The sequence below is a fragment of the Labeo rohita genome, unplaced genomic scaffold (assembly GCF_022985175.1).
Source record: "Labeo rohita strain BAU-BD-2019 unplaced genomic scaffold, IGBB_LRoh.1.0 scaffold_747, whole genome shotgun sequence".
Taxonomy (NCBI): Eukaryota; Metazoa; Chordata; class Actinopteri; order Cypriniformes; family Cyprinidae; genus Labeo; species Labeo rohita.
The window spans coordinates 1-19473 of NW_026129686.1; the positions used below are offsets into that span (position 1 = coordinate 1).

General features: G+C 35.0%; 1 pseudogene; it reads left to right on the plus strand.

The window, feature by feature from the left end:
• The first annotated feature begins 6 nt into the window (after positions 1-6).
• LOC127161816 (stonustoxin subunit beta-like) lies at positions 7-5727 on the plus strand (annotated as a pseudogene).
• The last annotated feature ends 13746 nt before the right edge of the window (positions 5728-19473 follow it).

Here is a 19473-nt window from a genome sequence, read left to right on the forward strand (position 1 = left end):
TATGGTGACAGAGGAAGGCTGTGGTTATTTGTCTTCAGCTCTGAGTTCAAACCCCTCACACCTGAGAGAGCTGGATCTGAGCTACAATCACCCAGGACAATCAGGAGTGCAGCTGCTCAAACACAAACTGGAGGATCCAAACTATAAACTGCAGATACTCAAGTATGTCAAACACTAATACTGACATACTGAATGTGTGTGTGAATGATGCAGATCTGCAGTAATGTGTGTTTGTGTGTTTATAGTGTGGATCATGGAGGAGAGAACATGATGACAGCAGGACTACGAAAGTGTAGGTCTACAAACACACACACACACACACACACACACACACACACACACACACACACACACACGTCTGGTTTATTATCCTTGTGGGGACTCTCCATAGGCGCAATAGTTTTTATACTGTCCACACTGTATTTTCTATTCTCTACCCCTAAACCTAACCCTTACAGAAAACTTTCTGCATTTTTACATTCTCAAAAAAAAACTCATTCTGTATGATTTATAAGCTTGTTTCCCCATGGGGACCTCGATTTAGGTCCCCACAGTGACACAAGTCCCCATGAGTATGTGTATTCAGGTTTAGGTCCCCACTATACACACACACACACACACACACACACACACACACACTCACTCACTCATCTGACTGTGTGTGTCTGTAGTTCAGATCATATAAATATATAGTGATATAATTTTTTTCAATAATGGTGATATGATTTTTAAACACATTTCTGATATATTCTGAATAGCTGTGTTTCCATTACCCTTCAAATTACACAAATTGAAATGACGAATTGAAAATACGGCAAATGGAAATACACCTCCTACGTGACACTTTCAAATATGAGGGGCTTTTTGTAGCATTAATGTTTGGATAAACCCTTATTTACACTGCATTACGACTCCAACACGGCCACCAAGAATCAGCATATGAATCTCAACAATGATGACGAAATATTCTGATAAACAGATCAACTCTGAACATCACAAAACAACCTACTAGATTCACACAAAAATGTTGTTGATTGTCACTATTGTTGAGATTCATGTGCTGATTGTTGATGTGTCTTGATTTTATGTGTCTGAATGACCCTATCAAAATATTTTCTGCATCATTGCAAAATCTTTCAACACATCACAGCACTGCCATGTAAAATGAATAACTAACTCTTGATGTTTCTGTGGATCTAAAACACACAGTTCAATGCAGTTTCTTTATGTTGACCAAAAAAATCTGAACATTTTATTGGCACAATGCAGATGCCAAAATATCAGAAAGATATTAAAAATAATTGAAAAATAGCAGTTAATGAAAGCTAGCCTCTTAATAATAATTTATTCCTGATGACCAATGTTTCCTCTAAACTGCTCAAGAAATATATATGCCAACACAAAAATGAGTTGAGAAAGCAGATTGATTGAATTTTTATATTATATTATATTATAACCCTATTAAATAATTCATGAGCAATAACTGCTTCATTTTTTCATGTGAGCTATATTATATTATATTATATTGTATTGTATTGTATTATATTATATTATATTGTATTATATTATATTATATTATATTATATTGTGTTATATTATATTATATTATATTATATTATATTATATTATATTATATTATATTATATTATTACAAAGAATTGAACTGTTCTGTGTGAGATTTTTTTCAAATGATTTTTTAATATAATTTGATGGTAACACAGCACTGTAGAAAATGATTTCTCAGGTTCACCTAAAATGTTTTTAGGTGAAAATCATTCAGTGACATGAAGAGTCAAATCAAATCTAAAGAGCACATGAAAGTTAAAGTTACACAGTTTTTGTGTTTGCTGTACAGCTCTGGTTTTTGCTCAAGTGGCTGAAATGTCTTCACAATAGAGAAACATTTTGCTCAACAAGAAAAAAAAATGCGAGGGAACATTGTTGATGACTAAACCACCAGCAATTCACTTGTTATGACTGACGTCATGTGTCACCTCTTCTGTGACTTCTGGGTCCAAAATCTCTATCAGATGAAACGACAAAACAACAAACTCTACTAATTACACACTCACAATGTGATATAATACTACCAAAAACATTATAATCCTACTCTTTAACTCCATACTGAAAAACCAATGAAAATATAAATATAAAATCTAAAACTTATTTGTAGTGTACACTGTAAGTTTGAAAACGTTTAGCTTAAATTATTAATATGAATAAACAGTGCTGATAAACGTCTGCTGAGATAGTATTCTCAAGAGAAATGAATTCGGGTTTGGACCCGGAAACAGTGTTCTTTGGATGCATTGTGTCAGCACTTAACAAGTCCATCTGCTGGTGATCTCATGAATTATCAGCACCATTATTTTTGTCATTTTAAATGCTTTATAAATAATACAGTATTTCTCTGTTATTAAATTAAAAAAATGACGGGGGAAAAACATATTTTAGTATTTTTTTTTTTTTTTTTTTACACTTACATTTAAATCCAGATTTAAATTTTCAGAGATTTATTATAAAAACTGACTATTTTTTCCCACAAAATGCAATAAATCCATCAGGTCTCTATGCTTACTTTTCTTTTCAGGAGCACCTTATAATCAATAATCAAAAAATCTGATCAAAAATTAGCCTTCCCATGACGAGCTGATATTTGACTCCTTAAAGTGAATTAGAGCGGGATTTCATTTTTACCTTTGTAATGGCATTTTTTTTAACTTTATGAAAAGTTAATAAATCTTTTATGTCTTTTTTTTATATATATTTTATAAGTTTCAATTAATATTTTTTTTAAATTTCTAATTAAAACAACAGAATAAGAATAAGTTACCAATCAAATGAAATCAGTATTAACAAAATTAATTTGTGCTACAGAGGTGGCACAGAAGAACACAAAAGTGTCTTGTAGGTGTATTTTTATGTGTTTAATGAGTCTCAGAGTTGCATGAGTGCAATCAAATTCATAAATTCATATTGAGATTAATGTTTTAAGTATAAAGTTTTGAATATAGAAATATTAAATGATTTAAATAACTGAAAAGAAGATACTTTTAAAATTAAACTAAAACTGGCAGTAGGTGGCGCTTTTAATTACTGAATTATATCATTCATTTGATTCCTTCGAACGGCTGATTCACTCAGGAATAAAGGAAGTGACTGTGTTTATGAATGGGAAATTGATCCCATACAGCAAAAGAATATATGTTAAAATATATTTTCAAATGTATTTCAAAATATACAAAAAATGGCCAAAATATATATTTGTTAAATATGTTTCAGAATATATTTATGTACATATATTTTCTACTAATTTATTTTTGGCCATTTTTTGAATACACTTAAAAACAAAAAAAGAAACTATAAAATAAAAGTAAAATATCCTAATTTAAATAATATGCAAAAAAAAAAAAAAAAAAAAAAAAAAAAAGTGGAAACATTCATTAAATGTTTTACAAAACAGATACCTTAACTTTAAAATAAAATGGTAAAAAAAAGGTCACATGACAGGCAGAGGATTATTAAACAACTTTATAAACAAGATTAACCTGATTTCTTTTATACAAAAAAAAAATTTATTGAGAATTAACAGGTTTAGATTTTTACTGAAAATAATAAAGTTTGATGTCACCATGATGGAGGTCAGTGTTTGCTTTAGTTGGTCTCTTGACTCTTGAGTTTGTATGACAGGTTTTATCTTTTGTGGCTGTAACTCTGCATTTCTGAAGCACATTTGTTATGGCAAAATAGCAGAAGAAACTCTCATTGGAAAAAGTTATCATCATGTTGTGATTGTTTTATAATCAGGTCTCTATTTGATATTTGTTATTAATTTTACACAGCTGAGATCATTTGAAAGACTTTATGAAGACATGTAGAAAATATTCTGGCAGAACATTTGAGGCACACAAACATCAAGAATCAGTGTATGAATCTCAACAATGACAAAATATTCAGATAAACAGATCAACTCTGAACATCACAAAACAACCAATAGATTCACAAATAAACGCTTTTTAAAGATTGTCACCACTGTTGAGATTCATGTGCTGATTCTTGATGTCTCTGTGCATCTGAATCTCACAGCTCATATATATTTATATTTATATTTATATTTATATTTATATTTATATTTATATTTATATTTATACTGACTTAAAATCTGAACCCCACTTTTCTAGGGCGTTTCCAAACTTTTGGAGGGAAGTGTATATTTACATAAATATGTTTTCTACCAATATATTTTGGACCGTTTTTATATATTTTTAAAAATATATTTTAGATATAGAAATTTATTTTTTAAAACCATTAAAAAAATTGATTTTGACCTCTATATATTTCAGTCCAAGAAATACATTTATAAATATATTTTGGCAAATGAAGGTTGAAGCTAAATACATTTCCTTTTTCAAAAATATATTTCTTTGAGTTTCTCTGTTTGTAACATATATTTCAAATATATTTCAAATATATTTTGGCCACAAATAAAATATATATTGTGATCATATGTGAGAGCTCACGCTGAACAAACTCTGGCGTATTAAGTGGATTCTGAATAAACTCCTCTGATTGGTTGTTGTGTTCACACTCTCAACAAGCACGTCTGTGATTGGCTACAATGATCAACGCTGCAGAAACACACTGTAAATAGAAAGAGTTGATGCTCTTCACAGACACACAAACACACACAGGATCGTCTGAAAGCAGCGTCTGTCAGCGGAAACCGAACTGAACCAAACTGAACTGAACCGCTGCTGCAGAAACCTGCAATCATTACACTTTAACATTAAACACAGATTTCCCTGTATTAGTGAGGACATTTGTGAATAGTGAGGACATTCTGCACTTTACAAATCTAGTGAAAGCTGTAAACACACACAGACACACATCTTCACTGTTGTGTTGTTCCTGATGTTTCTCTGTTCTTGTGTTCAGATGCCTGTGATCTCACACTGGATCCAAACACAGCAAACACTCGACTCATTCTGTCTGATGACAACAGGAAGATCACAGGTGTGAAAGATCATCAGCCATATCCTGATCATCCAGAGAGATTTGATGAGGATCTTCAGGTTCTGTGTGTTGAGAGTCTGACTGGACGCTGTTACTGGGAGACTGAATGGAGCGGATATAATGCTGATATATCAGTGTCATATAAAGGAATCAGCAGGAAAGGAGGGCGAGAAGACTGTGTGTTTGGATCCAATGACAAATCCTGGAGTCTGATCTGCTCTGATCACAGATTCACTGTCTATCACAAAAATAATGGCACTGATTTACCTGTTACCCCTTCATCCTCTAAGAGAGTAGGAGTGTATGTGGACGTGTCGGCCGGCTCTCTGTCCTTCTACAGCGTCTCTGACACACACACACACTCACACACTTACACACATTCAACACCACATTCACTGAACCCCTCTGTGCTGGATTTGGGGTTTATCCTGGTTCCTCAGTGTCTCTGTGTGATATTAAACGATAGAGAGACTCTCTGTAAATCCTGTTTCTGATGTTCACATGCACACAAACTCATCAAATCTCACATCATTACATTTGTATTCATTCATTTGTAATTAATGTTTTTAATTTTCATCCAGATGTTATAAATCTAGATCAGACACATACTGTTCTGAATCTTTAATAAACAGTAATATGTTTGCTTTAATATTTATATTGTAAACTGATGATCAAACATAATAAAAGTTCATTTGTGAGTCATTTAATGATGAACTTGTTTCTGAATCTCTGATGTGAACTGATGACAGTATGAATAATGATGAATGTGATTGAGATCAGCAGAATGAAACACAGAGACTGAATTGACTCTGAATGAATCCCGTCTCCTGATCGTCTGCTTTATTTTTGTGTCTGCGCTGATTTAACACTCAGTTCACTAAATGAATAGTGTACAAACACTCACAGTATCGCTGCTGAACACAGTTGATCTGGCTGTAATTCCAGTCTTTCAGGAGCTTCAGAGCTTCAATCACTAGAAAATCTTCATCAGCATCTTCTTCTGAAATGATTGTGTTTTCTGCTTTATTATGTCTCCAGCAGCACAACAGCTTTATATGACAGGAGCGACACAGCAGCATCTGACACTCAGAGAACATTCACATCACTGTCTGATTAGATTCATTCAGAAATATACATTCATATAGTGATTTATAATATGAAACTAGTCTCTGAACATCTGATATGAGGCTCTTACTCTAAAAGATTTGAGTTACAAAGAGAATCAATATTTCTGTAACAGAATTTTTGTGTTAAATAAACCCAAACCCCAACAGCCTAGACTACATTATTTATCCATTACTAACTAGGTTCTTCTCTACAGCAATGATGAGCCACAAACTACATTCAGCTAACAGATCTCTCTCATACAAACACATCAATACAGACTCACATTTACTCTCATCATCACTTCAGGACTTTACAGAACTGTTTTCTCTGGCCGTTTTTCAGCAGTGTACACTCTAAACCCGGATAAGTTGAATTTACTTAAAAAAATTGAGGAAACTGGTTGCCCTAAAAAAATTAAGTAATGTAAAGTTTATTTAACTTAAAATGTTTTGTAATATGAATTATAAAGGTCATTTCATTTAACTTAAATGTTTTGTAACATCATTTCATTTGTAATTATTATAACTATTATATTTAAGTTAAATATACCAATTTTTCTAACTTAAATCTACACTGTAAAAAAACTAAATGCAAAAAAAACTGTGAAAAGTTAAAGACCGTTTTTTAAAAAAAAAAAAAAAAAAAAAAACAACGGTCAATGACTAGCAGAAACAACTTCTAAACAAAAGCTGTAAAATTAAAGTCAAACATCCTAAATTTTCTTAAATGTTTTTTTTTTTTTCTTTTTTTTTAAATTGCTGTTGTACATTTATTGTCCAGATTATCACCACGAAAGTTTTTTTTGCAGTTAACCACTAACTAGCAATGGAACACATGAAAAAACTAATTATCATAACTATCACTGTAAAATGACATACAGCACAACATCAACATTTGCTTGTGTTCTCCAGAACTAAAGCACACGCTCTACTCTTCAGCACAATGGTGACCCACAGAACTCAGGCAACACAAACCCTTTAAATCCCAAAAGAACATGATCTGTTCAACAGATCTGTCTAGATCACAGCATCTTCACTTAATACAAACCGGTCTGACTTTGTTTCTTTCATACAAAACTTTTTATTGAGAATTAACTGAGGTTTAGATGTTGATGTTTAATTGAAATTAATAAAGTTTGAAGTCAACGTTGTGGAGATAAACATTTGCTTTAGTTGGGCTTTTGACCTTTCATATTCTTAATAGTTTTTTTTCTCTCCTGATTGGTGTGACTGTGTTTCTTCTAAAGCACATTTGTTATGGAAAAAGCAGGAAAGGATATTCTGATCAGACAAAGCTGGTTATGTGCTGTGGTTGATCTTGTCATTGTATAGCAGCTTGATTCACTGACTTTGTCTGAAATCTATTGTTTGAGCATAGAAGACCAGAGTCTTCTAACGTCTAATCTGGTTTTGCTACTTTGAAAGTTCACATGTCTTTTTGAGAGAATTATTTAGCCAAGCAGATGTGGAGTCACAGACATCAAGGATCTGCATTTGAATCTCAACAATGGTGACAATCGGCAATTTATCCATATTAGCCCTGAACATTACAATTTTTTTTTTTTGGATTGTCACCATTGTTGAGATTCATGTTCTGATTCTTAATGTTTGTGTGCATCAAAAAGCTTCCTTTCAAGACACATGAAAACATGACAAAAAAAAAAAAAAAAAAAAAAAAAAAAAAAAAAATTGATTTCATCACATTATAAGACTGCTGTAAAAATGTTAAACTTACATCTATTATATCAATCATTAATACCCATACAATCGAACACAATATTTAAGTTTTACTGCATTGCTTATAAATTATAAGTGGATTCTACTAATTTGTAGACATATTTGAACCTGTGAATAAACTTAAGTTAAATTAACTCGTATTATGAAATGTACGAGTGTGCGAAATGTGTGAGTAACAGCACCATTTTTGTCACTGTGTACAGTATGTTTTCTGTTTTCTTAAATTACAAACAAATGTATGTAAAATTACAAAACAAATCCATTAGATAATAAAATGGTCGAATGACTGTCAGTAAAGTAAAATCTCCTTATTTAAAAAAGCTGACAAACACTGTTATATCACTGCTATTTCCTGAATTTAATGATCAAGCACCCTGACTGTAAAACAAAAGACAAAACAAGGGTCAAATGACTGGCAGCACAGGGTGCCAAACAAAAACCTTAAAATTAAAGTCAAATGTCTTTATATAAATAAGATAACAACACTGTTACAGCCATTTCCTAAATTATTACAAACAAACACCTTCACTGAGAAATTAACTCATTAACTAATTAATTAATTACTTAAAAGTCACATGACTGACAGTAACAGAACATGAAACACTAACAGATCTCTCTAGATCTCAGCATCTTCACTTATTACCAACTGTAACGCAGAGTGAGAGGCGAGAGGGGAGCGGATCCATATGCATACTTTTATTAATGGGACGTGACATAGACATGGTCGAAAACAGGCAGGGTCAAAACAACAGCAAACAGGTGTGTCAGAGGTGAGACGAGCGAATAGTCCTATAACGAGCGAAAGTCCAAAAAGGCAGGCGGCGAGACAGGAGAAAACGAGATGACCAGGCGAGAGAACAAACAAGGGAAACTAGGAACGCTAACACTAGAAAACACAACAACACTAACAATACTCTGTGGTTTGCATGGGGAAAGTCCGAGGCTTTTATAGAGCTGCTGATTGGGCACAGATGATAGGAGCAGTGGCTGATGGGGAATGTAGTCCGGGGTATAGAACAACAGTCAACGTGTAATGATAGGGCGAGAGTGACATCTGGTGGTGAGCGGACAGCGGGACACCGACCAGATTTGTGACACCAACCAGTCTGACTTTCTTTCTTTCATTCTAAGCTTCTTATTGAGAATTGCGGTTTAGATGTTGATGTTTTATTGAAAATAATAAAGTTTGAAGTTACCATTGTGGAGATAAACATTTCCTTTAGTTGGGCTCTTGACCCTTGATTAAGTAACTTCAATTTTTCTTTGTTTGCTAGGACTATGTGTTATTAAGACACATTTGTTCTAATAAAACAGTGGAAAAAATCTGGTCAGATAAAGTTGATTGTTCATTGATGACAATTTAGTCATCATAATAGCCTGTCTTGCTTCAGTCAGTGATGAACCACAAACACTGATGTTCTGCTGCTTTATTTAAAGCAGATCTCTGATGAAGAAGAGCCGCCGGAGTCTTTACGGCAGAGACGCACGGCGTTTGTCAATTCTGCTCACGGGTTTGAAGAAGTCGATTGTGTGTAAACGCTGTTGTTTTTCACAATGTGCTGATTCTGGTCTTTCTCCAACACAGAGATGATGAAGATGTTGATCTGGAGCATCAGATCCTCCAATCTACAGCTGCAGTGTGAGTCTAATGACTTTCTCTGTTACTGCGTGTTAGAAATACACTGGATTTTCCCTTTGCTTTCATTTACTTTAGTGTGACGAACACATATTCACTGTTAACTAACACTTTCACCTCAAGAAACTCATAATTACTGTTTATTAATAGATAGTAAGGTCATTGTTGAAGTGTTTAAGTTCAGGTATTGTGTGGATTAATGGATGTAGAATATGATCATGCAGAATTAAACATTAATATGTGCTTTATAAGTATTAATAAACAGCCAATATGCTAGTGATGTGCAGATAATGAGTTCAAAGTAAGAATTGTTCCTTTTATTTTATGTCACTTAGACAATCACGTGAAGTCAAATGAAGTTGTTTTATCGTTATTAAACCTAATCTGCCTGATGATAAATGTTTATGTTGCAGTTTGTTCTGCTTCTGTCTGTAAATCAGCAGCGAGTGACAGCAGTTGATGGTAAATGCAGTGTAATTCTGCTCATCTGTTCATGTTTGTCTCTGTCACACCCCTGGACTATTTTGTATTGGTTTTTCCCTCATGTGCCCATATATGTTGTTCCTGTTCCTGTCCTTGTTATTGTCATCATTAGTTAATCACCATCACCTGTTTGTGAATCATTAGTCGCCCTTTATAAGTTATGTTCAATGCTTTGTGTCTCATCAGTAAATATGTGTGTTCTTTTCTACCCTTTTGTGTGTTTACGTGTGGATTATATTAAAGACTTTTCACTGCATTTCTTCTTCATGTTGTGTCTCGTGCACTATGGTGTTGATCTTTTATTCTTCTGGTGAAAGAATCATCGAGTTCAGCACAAGGAGATGTTGAACTGTTTCAACTGCAGGTGTGTTTTATGTCAGGTTTTGGGGTGTTTTTGTTTATTCTAAATGCACATTGTTCACTGCAACTGTTCAGCATTTAAGTAATAGCAACTGTTTGTTTGTTCGCTGTTTGTTTCTATGAGTTAAAGTTCTTAAACTTCACTTCATTGCTTTTATTGAATCATCATAATGATTTATCACACGGTCGTGAACTATTTGATTATTTGGCTATTATCTGGATCTGTCGTGAGAGGACAGCGTGAGAATGGAGAGCGACTTCATTATAGTCGTGAGTTTCTTATGGAGTGCCGTGTTTTTGAGAACAGCGCATTGGATCAAATCCAAGACTGGCCTTCAGAAATCTTAAGGACTGATCTTTCTCGCACCAGCACAGAGAAGAGCATCAGTCAGAAGGTGAGAAAAAGGGTAAAGAAGGAGGGACTGTGCCAGAGACTGTGTAAACAGAAACTACATCATATTCCACTCCCATCAGTAACTTTAGTTAATGCTCAGTCTCTCCAGAATAAATTGGACGATTTACAAGCAAATGTTTGGTTTCTCTCGGACTATATGCTTGTGTTATTTCCTTGACTGAGACTTTGCTTAAAGAACATGATTCAGACTCTGATCTGGAAATAGAGGGTTTCGGTGTCCTTTTTATTGCCCATTATTGTGATGGGAGACTTTAATCATTGTAAAATGGAGAAATCACTTAGACATTTTGATCAATATGTGGATTGTCCTACCAGATGTGGAAAATATTTGGATCTCTGTTATGGGTCTATTAAAGGGGCTTATAAGTCATCTTCGAGGGCCCCTCTGGGCCTGTCTGACCATCATGTTGTCTATTTGGCCCCTGTTTATAAACCTGTCCTGAAACGGGAAAAATTAGAGAAAAGATTAGTTCCTGTGAGGTCTGAAGACTCGATTCAAGAGCTGATGTGATGCTTTGTACTGATCAGGAACTGTTTAAATCTGTATGTACTGATTCAGACGATCTCACAGAGACTGAGACTAATTATATTGGATTTTGTGAAGATTTGGTCATTAAAAAGAAACCTTGTATTGTATTTCTGAACAACAAACCATGGATTACTAAACAAGTTAAAAATGTAATCAGTCGGAGGAATATTTATTATAAACAAGGTGGCGTTATTCAGTACAGAGAGGCCCGTAAACTAGTGAAATGAGGTGAGATTAGGCAGATTGAGGTAAAAGGAAAAGGTAGAAACTGTGTTTACAAGTATGAAATCTCATTTAGCTTGTGATGGAGTGAAGTCTATAATTGGAACTAAACAGAAAACTAAAAGTATTACTTTAGGTGGGAGATCTGATCAAGAATTAGCAGATGATTTTAACTTATTTTATACACGTTTTGATACTCATGATTTCAGATCTGAACTGTCGAAGTATGGTGAGAATATTATGACTCTGGACGCCACTGTTAAACTTCAAATCAGTGAAGCTGATGTTCGCAGCTGTTTTGTTGAGGTTAAAGTAAGAACAAGTCCAGGCCCTGATCATATTAGTGGAAGACTGTTGAGGAATTGTGCAGAGCAGCTTTCAGGGATTTATTCATTTATTTTTAATAAATCAGTGCAACTTTCTAAAGTCCCTAAAGTCTTTGGAAAGATTCCATAGTAGTGCCAATTGTATAAAAAACTTAATCTTATTTATTTTAATGATTATAGGCCTGTTACACTTACTTCCCTGGTTATGAAATCTTTAGAAAAATAGTTAGGAAGGGGATTTTAACCTTAACACAGTCAGCACTTGAGTTGAGGATGTTACTGGTACCAGGGATGGGCAGCATTTTAGATAAATGTATTTAAAATGCGTATTTGAAATACAAAATACTATTTTGTATTTTGTATTGTAAAGCCTTTGGGAAAAATCTAATGTAATTTGTATTTAAATAGATTTAAGACAAGTATTTTGTATTTTCAAAATACATAAAATACTTTGTGCCAATCAAGCTCTTTATCAGGGTGCTGATTTAGTTCAGACACACTCCTCCCCCAACCTTAACACTCATGCACGTGAGCTGCTGCAGCAGAGTCAGCATTAATTCAGCGATCCAGTTTTCTGCATTAAGGTCAGGGTGTCGTCATGATCAATTCCTTGTTGATTAAAGTTAAAATGGTGCATCATTCAGATTTGCCTTCAGTAAACATGAAAGAATAAAAAAGCACCGACACCTGTAGGAGAAAAATAGCATTAGCTGCCTGTTAGCCAATCAGTTTTGACAGTTTTTTTTTAATCTATCAACTAGCTAGTCAAATGTGTTTAAAACATTACTGCATGTTAGGGCTGGGTGATATGACAGAACTTTATATATCGTAGGCAGCGATGATATAAAGTGTGATTCGATTAAACTTTTCAAAATCGTTTACATAGGCCTTGGTCATTTAGAGCAAATAAATCCTTGCAGTGTTTAGTGGGGCAGCAGGAATTATTGGAACGTTGGGGATGAAGAAGCAGGAATGAATGAATGAATAATATAGCGTGATGTACTTGGTTCAGTTGTACTTTGCTGTTTAAAATGCGAAACGAGATTCATATTTACACTTGCACGTTGCCAGGTAAAGTTTTTTTTTTTTTTTTGTGCTCACACTCCGTGACAGAGTGGAATGCAGACAATGTGCCTCGTTATATAATTCTGTAAATTGGTGGGGCAACTCGGTAATTGTTCTCCACACCAAAATAATCAAATAATCCCGTTAAACGCAGTATTTCAATTTGTAACTTGTGATTTTAGAAAAAAAAACATTAATCTGTGTAACACTAAATTGTATTTTTTTTAATTCATTAAACATTTTCTTTTAATTAACGAATGTATGAAACATGGACCATTACTTTGTTCAATATTTCTGCTATGCAGGCTCATTTAGTACATTTTAAGCATTTTACAAACATGGTGCTTAATGAAAATGCCATTTCCATGCCATGTAACATTTCCGAATTGTGACTGTTCCCCCATCTATGCAAATGATTGATGTAGAGGCAAAAGAAGGTTAATCACTGTCTGTCAGCATCACTTTAATGTAGTGATTGTGTGCATTTGTTATGACACTGATGCATGATGCACAACTCTTCAGCTTTTAGATTTATTAAAAAAAAAAAAAAAAAAAAAATAATAATAATAATAATTTTAAATTTTTTTTATAAACTTTCTAATTTTAACAAACTGTATATAGAAGCAAACTTTACATGAAATAAATATAAAAGTTGCTATGCTTAAAAAGTATTGTACAACCTGCAAAAAAAAAAAAAAAAAAAAAAAAAAGAGAAGAGAAGAGAAGAGAAGAGAAAAAAAGAAATTCAGTTCGTTTTTGATGTGGTTTTAAAACTTGCTGTGAAGTAAAAATAATATTTTGGTCATATTGCCCATCCCTGTTCTTTGCCCGATAGCAGAAAAGGTTACCACAGTTTTAAATACAGTATGATTTTTTAATAGTGCTCACCACAAGGAATAGCCTGCATTGTAACCTGGTCAGAAGAAAGTATATAAATGGCTGCTATTTTTCACTACAGAAGTTTATTTGTGATTACCAGCAAGGAAGCAAGCACTAAAGAAAGAAAGAAAGAGAGAGGGAGATTATGGTGACAGAATGACAGAGAGAGCAGAGTTCTTGTTACTGAGTTGAAGTCATGATGGTGATAAAACGTAATAAAAGATGTTTGGGGGAAAAAAAAATTAGTTTTGTTTTTCCTACAGGGCAGGGGAAGGGAAGATCATTTCTAATCAGTAGTACACATCTAAATGTTTTGTTTTGCATTCAGAATATGTCCAGATATATTTCAGCCTAATATAGGGATGCCTGCACTTGATGGCCAATTTCACATGTATTTTGTGTATTTTAAAAATACAAAATACTGTGTGTTGGTTGGTGGATTTCTTAACTAGTACGTCTCAAAGAGTATGTATTAATGGGGTGTTGTCCAATGCATTGTTATCTTCTGCTGGTTCCCCACAGGGTTGTGTTTTGTCCCCTCTTTTGTTTTCTTATATACTGATGATTGTGGTAGTGTTTTTGAGGGGAGGAACATTATTAAATTTGCAAATGATTCTGTGATTGTGTCTCTCCTCACTGAGTCAGATGGAAATCATGGTCCAGTGGAAACTATTTTACTCAGTGGTGTGATGATTCATTTTTAAATTTTAATGTTTCTAAAACTAAAGAGTTGTTCACTGATTTTCATAAGAAGAACTCTGTAAAACTGCAGTCTGTTGCCATTAAGGGACATCAGATATTTAGGCACTGTGTTGGATGATCAATTAAAATTTGAGGCAAACACTGATATGATTAGAGTGAAAGCTCTTCAACACATGTATTTTTTGAGGAAACTTTGAACTTTTCATGTGAATGTTTCTTTAATGAAGCTGTTTTATTCTTGTTTTATTGAATCTATCTTAAGTTTTTCTATTATTTGAACAGGGGTAAGTTGAACAGTATATTTAAGAATGTGTAGTAAGATAGTGGGGACTGATTTAAGGACTATCACACAAATTTATGAACACAAAGTGACTAAGAAGGGCCAGTTCGTCCTTTCTGATGTCACCATCTATTATGTAATGAATTTCAATTGCTTCCATCTGGTCTGAGATTTAAACTCCCTTTGTGTAAATCAAACAGATACAAGAATTATGATTTTTAAATGATTTATCATAAATATGTGTTTTTATGTATGCTGTGTTATGTTTATGTTGCTGCTGTATGTGTATGTGACTGCTGTCTACACGAAGAATTGCCTTTTTAAGGACAATAAAGAGAAGTAAGTAAGTAAGTAGTGTTCAACAGACAGCTGAGACGTCTCATGATAAGATTGTGATTCTATCAGAGATTCTGTTGGTCTTAAAAGTCTTAAAAGTCTTCATTTGTTCTTCCACAAATTCATTCCTTGAGAAGCTCTTAAATGGCAGCAGAGAGTCCTCAAATACATCAAGTTTAGTACCAGTCTACATATTTATTATAGTTTTTTTGAAAGACACGGATCTTGTGAACTCTGTGATTCTGCAGCAGATTCAGATGGTTTTGTTCCAGAAACCACTTCTGAAAGTCACAGTGATGCTGGTCTCACAACAACCAACCAGACCAAACGCCAGCTTCTGGATGATGAACTGGATGTTGATGAATCTGGTTCAGTGACACAGTGAGGCCAGACACAATCTGAATCACCTGGAACAGAAGAAGAATCCAGTTCAAGTCTGAACACAACAGACGGTGGAGGGAAGCGACAGGTCTTCAGTCTGGAGCTGGACGACGAACTCGTCACCTACTTGCCTTCAGAGCCTGTGGGATTCACCCTCTCAACCCAAACGAGACGGGGTCGGTTACGGACGGTCTGATCGCTTCCGCACCCAACGGTTCAGACTCTAGCGGTGATGCAGCTGAACGATCAACAGACCCGTCGATTTCAGAGCGAGACTCAGAGAGAATGGGTGCCGCACAGGAGAAGGACGGCTGCCGTCTCGACTGGCTCTCGTGTGATTACACCACCACAGAGACGTGCAAATAAAACACAGCACGACTCGTTTCTGGACTTTTCTCCAACAGCAACACGAGACACGTCACCAGAATCTGTTTGTCTTTTGTAGTCACACACACTTTCTCTTTGCTCTTACAGTTTCTACAGTTCATTACCATCAACAACACGTCAGTGTTTGTTTACTTTCTCCACTGTTGCTGTTTAATGAATTGTGTTTGTGTAAATAGTGAATAAATGAGACACTTTTTAAATGCATTAACTGTGTAAGATGGTTTTTTTGTGACTCTAGAAAGTGTTTTTCTCTGGTTTGTGTCATTAAACAGCGGCTGTGACAACATGCCCCGCTGTAGGTCAGCTGTGTGTTTTTGTTTCTTGGGCAACAGCAGTGAAAATGATGAAAGATGTTTTTTTTATGTGCCTAAAATACCTGATTGTGAGAAATATTCATCTGTGATTATCATACATCTCTACTGTATGTTTTATGATATTCCTGCCAAAAAACTGAATCCAGAGATCTGCAGCTCAACACATTCATACAAACACTGGTGGTAAATAGTTTGGAATAATGAAGATTTTTTTAAGATTCTGAGAGAAGTGTCTTCTGCTCACCGAGGCTGTTTATTTTATCACAAATACAGTAAAAACAGTGTATATAATATTACAATTTCAAACAGCTGTTTTCTATGTGAATATCTGTTAAACTGTAATTTATTTTCTGTGATTTTCAGCATCATTACTCCAGTCTTCAGTGTCACATGATCCTTCAGAAATCATTCTCATATGCTGATTTGCTGCTCAACAAACATTTCTGATTATCAAGCATTTCATGTTCTTGTTATACATTAAGTTATTTTTTATTAACAGCTCAGTTCTGTGAAGTTCTTCAGTCATTTTGAGTTTTATCAATTCATCATAAATGTGTCTTTTATTATCATGATGTGTTTGTGTTCAGATGTTGAGCATGAAAGCGCAGGTGGATGTGATCTGCTGTAAATCAGTGGGAACTGATCTGTCCATGCTGGATATTGAGGATTTCATCACAGAAATCTGACGAAAGAGGAGACAAACTGAACAGAGGTTTGAACAGATCTTCAGTTCATCTTTAGCTGCTAATATGACTGAATTAATGTCTTATTTTAATCATATTAAAGAAGAAACCACTGCTGAGGAACAACAGAGTGATGAGGAAGAGGATTATAATGAGAATAAGGATGATGATGATGATGATGATGATGATGAAGATTTCATCCCTTCAGGTTTGTTTCTTCCTTTATTTCCTTTTCCGTTTTTCACGACACTTTAATGTCAGCAGAGACTCTGCAGGATAGGGTTCATATCGGCTGATGGTCTCTGATGGTCTGATCTGGTTTGAGAGAAGATTTTATTCTGATATAGACAGATATTACAGAACTAATTAATTACATATCAGATCTGTAATATCTCTATATCAGTTTATAACTGAGTAAAGTGAATAATACACAGACTCTTTTTCAGTCAAATTTAAATTTAACATTTTATTACCATTTGGTTCCTTTCAGATAAAAACGACTGGTCGTCTTCTGATGGAGACGAAGAAACGGCTTCAACATCAAAAGATCAGCTGACGGTCGAGAGTTTCTCCTGCATCACAGGAACATTTAGTGAAACACGAGAGAAAACACAGAACACAAAGACACACAACATCAGCTGAACCGCAGAAGAGAGGAGACTTCATTCAGAAGAGCACAAACAGGAGGATGTTTCCATACGCAGGACTGAAATCAGTTTGTCATTATGGAGAACAGAGAGAGAGATCTTCATCTCCTGATCACAGCTGTGTGTCTCTGAAGAGTGACGGATCACTGCCTATTCATCCTAAATTCAGTGATGAACCAGTGACCTCTGACCCCAGGTGAGATATAATGCAGTGTTTAGGTCAATTGATGCTGCACCAATAAACACTGAGCAGCATGAACAATCACCAGATCACAGAACTTCATCTCTCAGACGCTCCACGAGCCGACAGGTGCCGATTCAACATGTTCAGTATGTCAATATTGAGCCCAAACTATAATTAACTTTTTAAGCGTACGTGAGGGACAGAGTACAGTGTGTGACACAAATCTCATCATCAGAACAGTACGTGTGTCCTCTACACTCACCACTTGATTTTTGTACCCCTGCATATTTTGTACGCACAGGCCACACATGAGCATTGAACTTATTTTGCAGTAATCAGTTGTTCCACAAGGTGGCAACTCTGTCCCGGGCCGTTGTTTCACAGTAGAAAACAAACTGAAGAGACAAAACAACAACATCAAAATAGAGAAGACTGCAACAACAACAACAACAACAGACACTCACATTGACAAACGCTTGTGAGAGAGGATGAGAGACACATCAGCTTCAGTTTAAAAGAGTTCAAAATGTTTGTTAGAATGGGAAAAACAGAGCAGACACTGGACATGTATAAAGCTTTCATGAGCTCATGTGTCGAGCGCCTGCGTTCACACACAACTTAAAATAGAGTAAACTTTAAAAGGCTGTGTTTGACTGTACACGTGTGCTAGTGTACAAAATACTTTGGGCTTTACACACACACACACATGTTGGGTTTACATGTTTTATGGGTTCATTCCATAGGTGTAATGGTTTTTATACTGTACAAACCGTATTTTCTATCACCCTACACCTAAACCTAGCCCTCACAGGAGACTGTGCACACTTTTACTTTCTCAAAAAAACTCATTCTGCATGATTTATAAGCCTGTTTCCTCATGGGGACCTCACAAATGTCCCCACAAGGTCAAAATTTACTGGTATTCCTATCCTTGTGGGGACATTTGGTCCCATAACGTGATGAATACCAGGTGCACACACACACACACACACACACTGTTGCTGCAGCAGTAATTGTTGTTTTCTCTGTTTGTGGAGCAGCAGATTTCATCCAGAACTTCAGTGCGTCCTACAGTCCTTTACACAGACATCTGGTGGGACACAAACACTTTGTTAATGCTGTTATCTAGTGTTCACAGCAGCAGACGATATCTGTGATGTTCTCTGTCTCATCAGGACGTGCTGCTGTTGTATTATTCGGCCTGGTGTGGTTTCTGCTCGGTTCTCAATCACGTGTTTCTTCAGCTGGCCCGTCTGTTCCAGGGAAACGGCGCCCTCACGGTGGCCAGGTGTGGAACTGCACATTACACTTCACATGACAGTCCATTCAGGAGTGACTGAGAGTTAGTGTGTGTGTGTTCTTGTAGATTTCAGAGTGAATGTTGGCCGTAATGATCTTAAAATTATCATAAAAAATAATGTTATAATGCAAAAACCATGAATGGTTTTTAAAATAAGATTGTATTTCTCTGTGCTGAATTTAATTTATTTTATTTTCTTGGGGGTTTGGAGTTAAATGTGACTGCAAGGGCTAGCGCTCTCCCTGGCAGTGGCAGCTCACCGTGCCACTTCCAGTGGCATCCCCAGATGCCACAGATTTCCACTGGCTGCTAGTGGCAGTGGCAGTGGCAGCTGGCCAGTAAAATGCGCACCCTGTATATATTCAATATTATATACATATATAATAATTTAAGCATGCTATTTGTATAGAAATTGTAAAAAATGAAAATAAAATAAAAAATTCCCAACTCTGAAAAACATTTTCCCACATAAAAATTATATTCTTAAT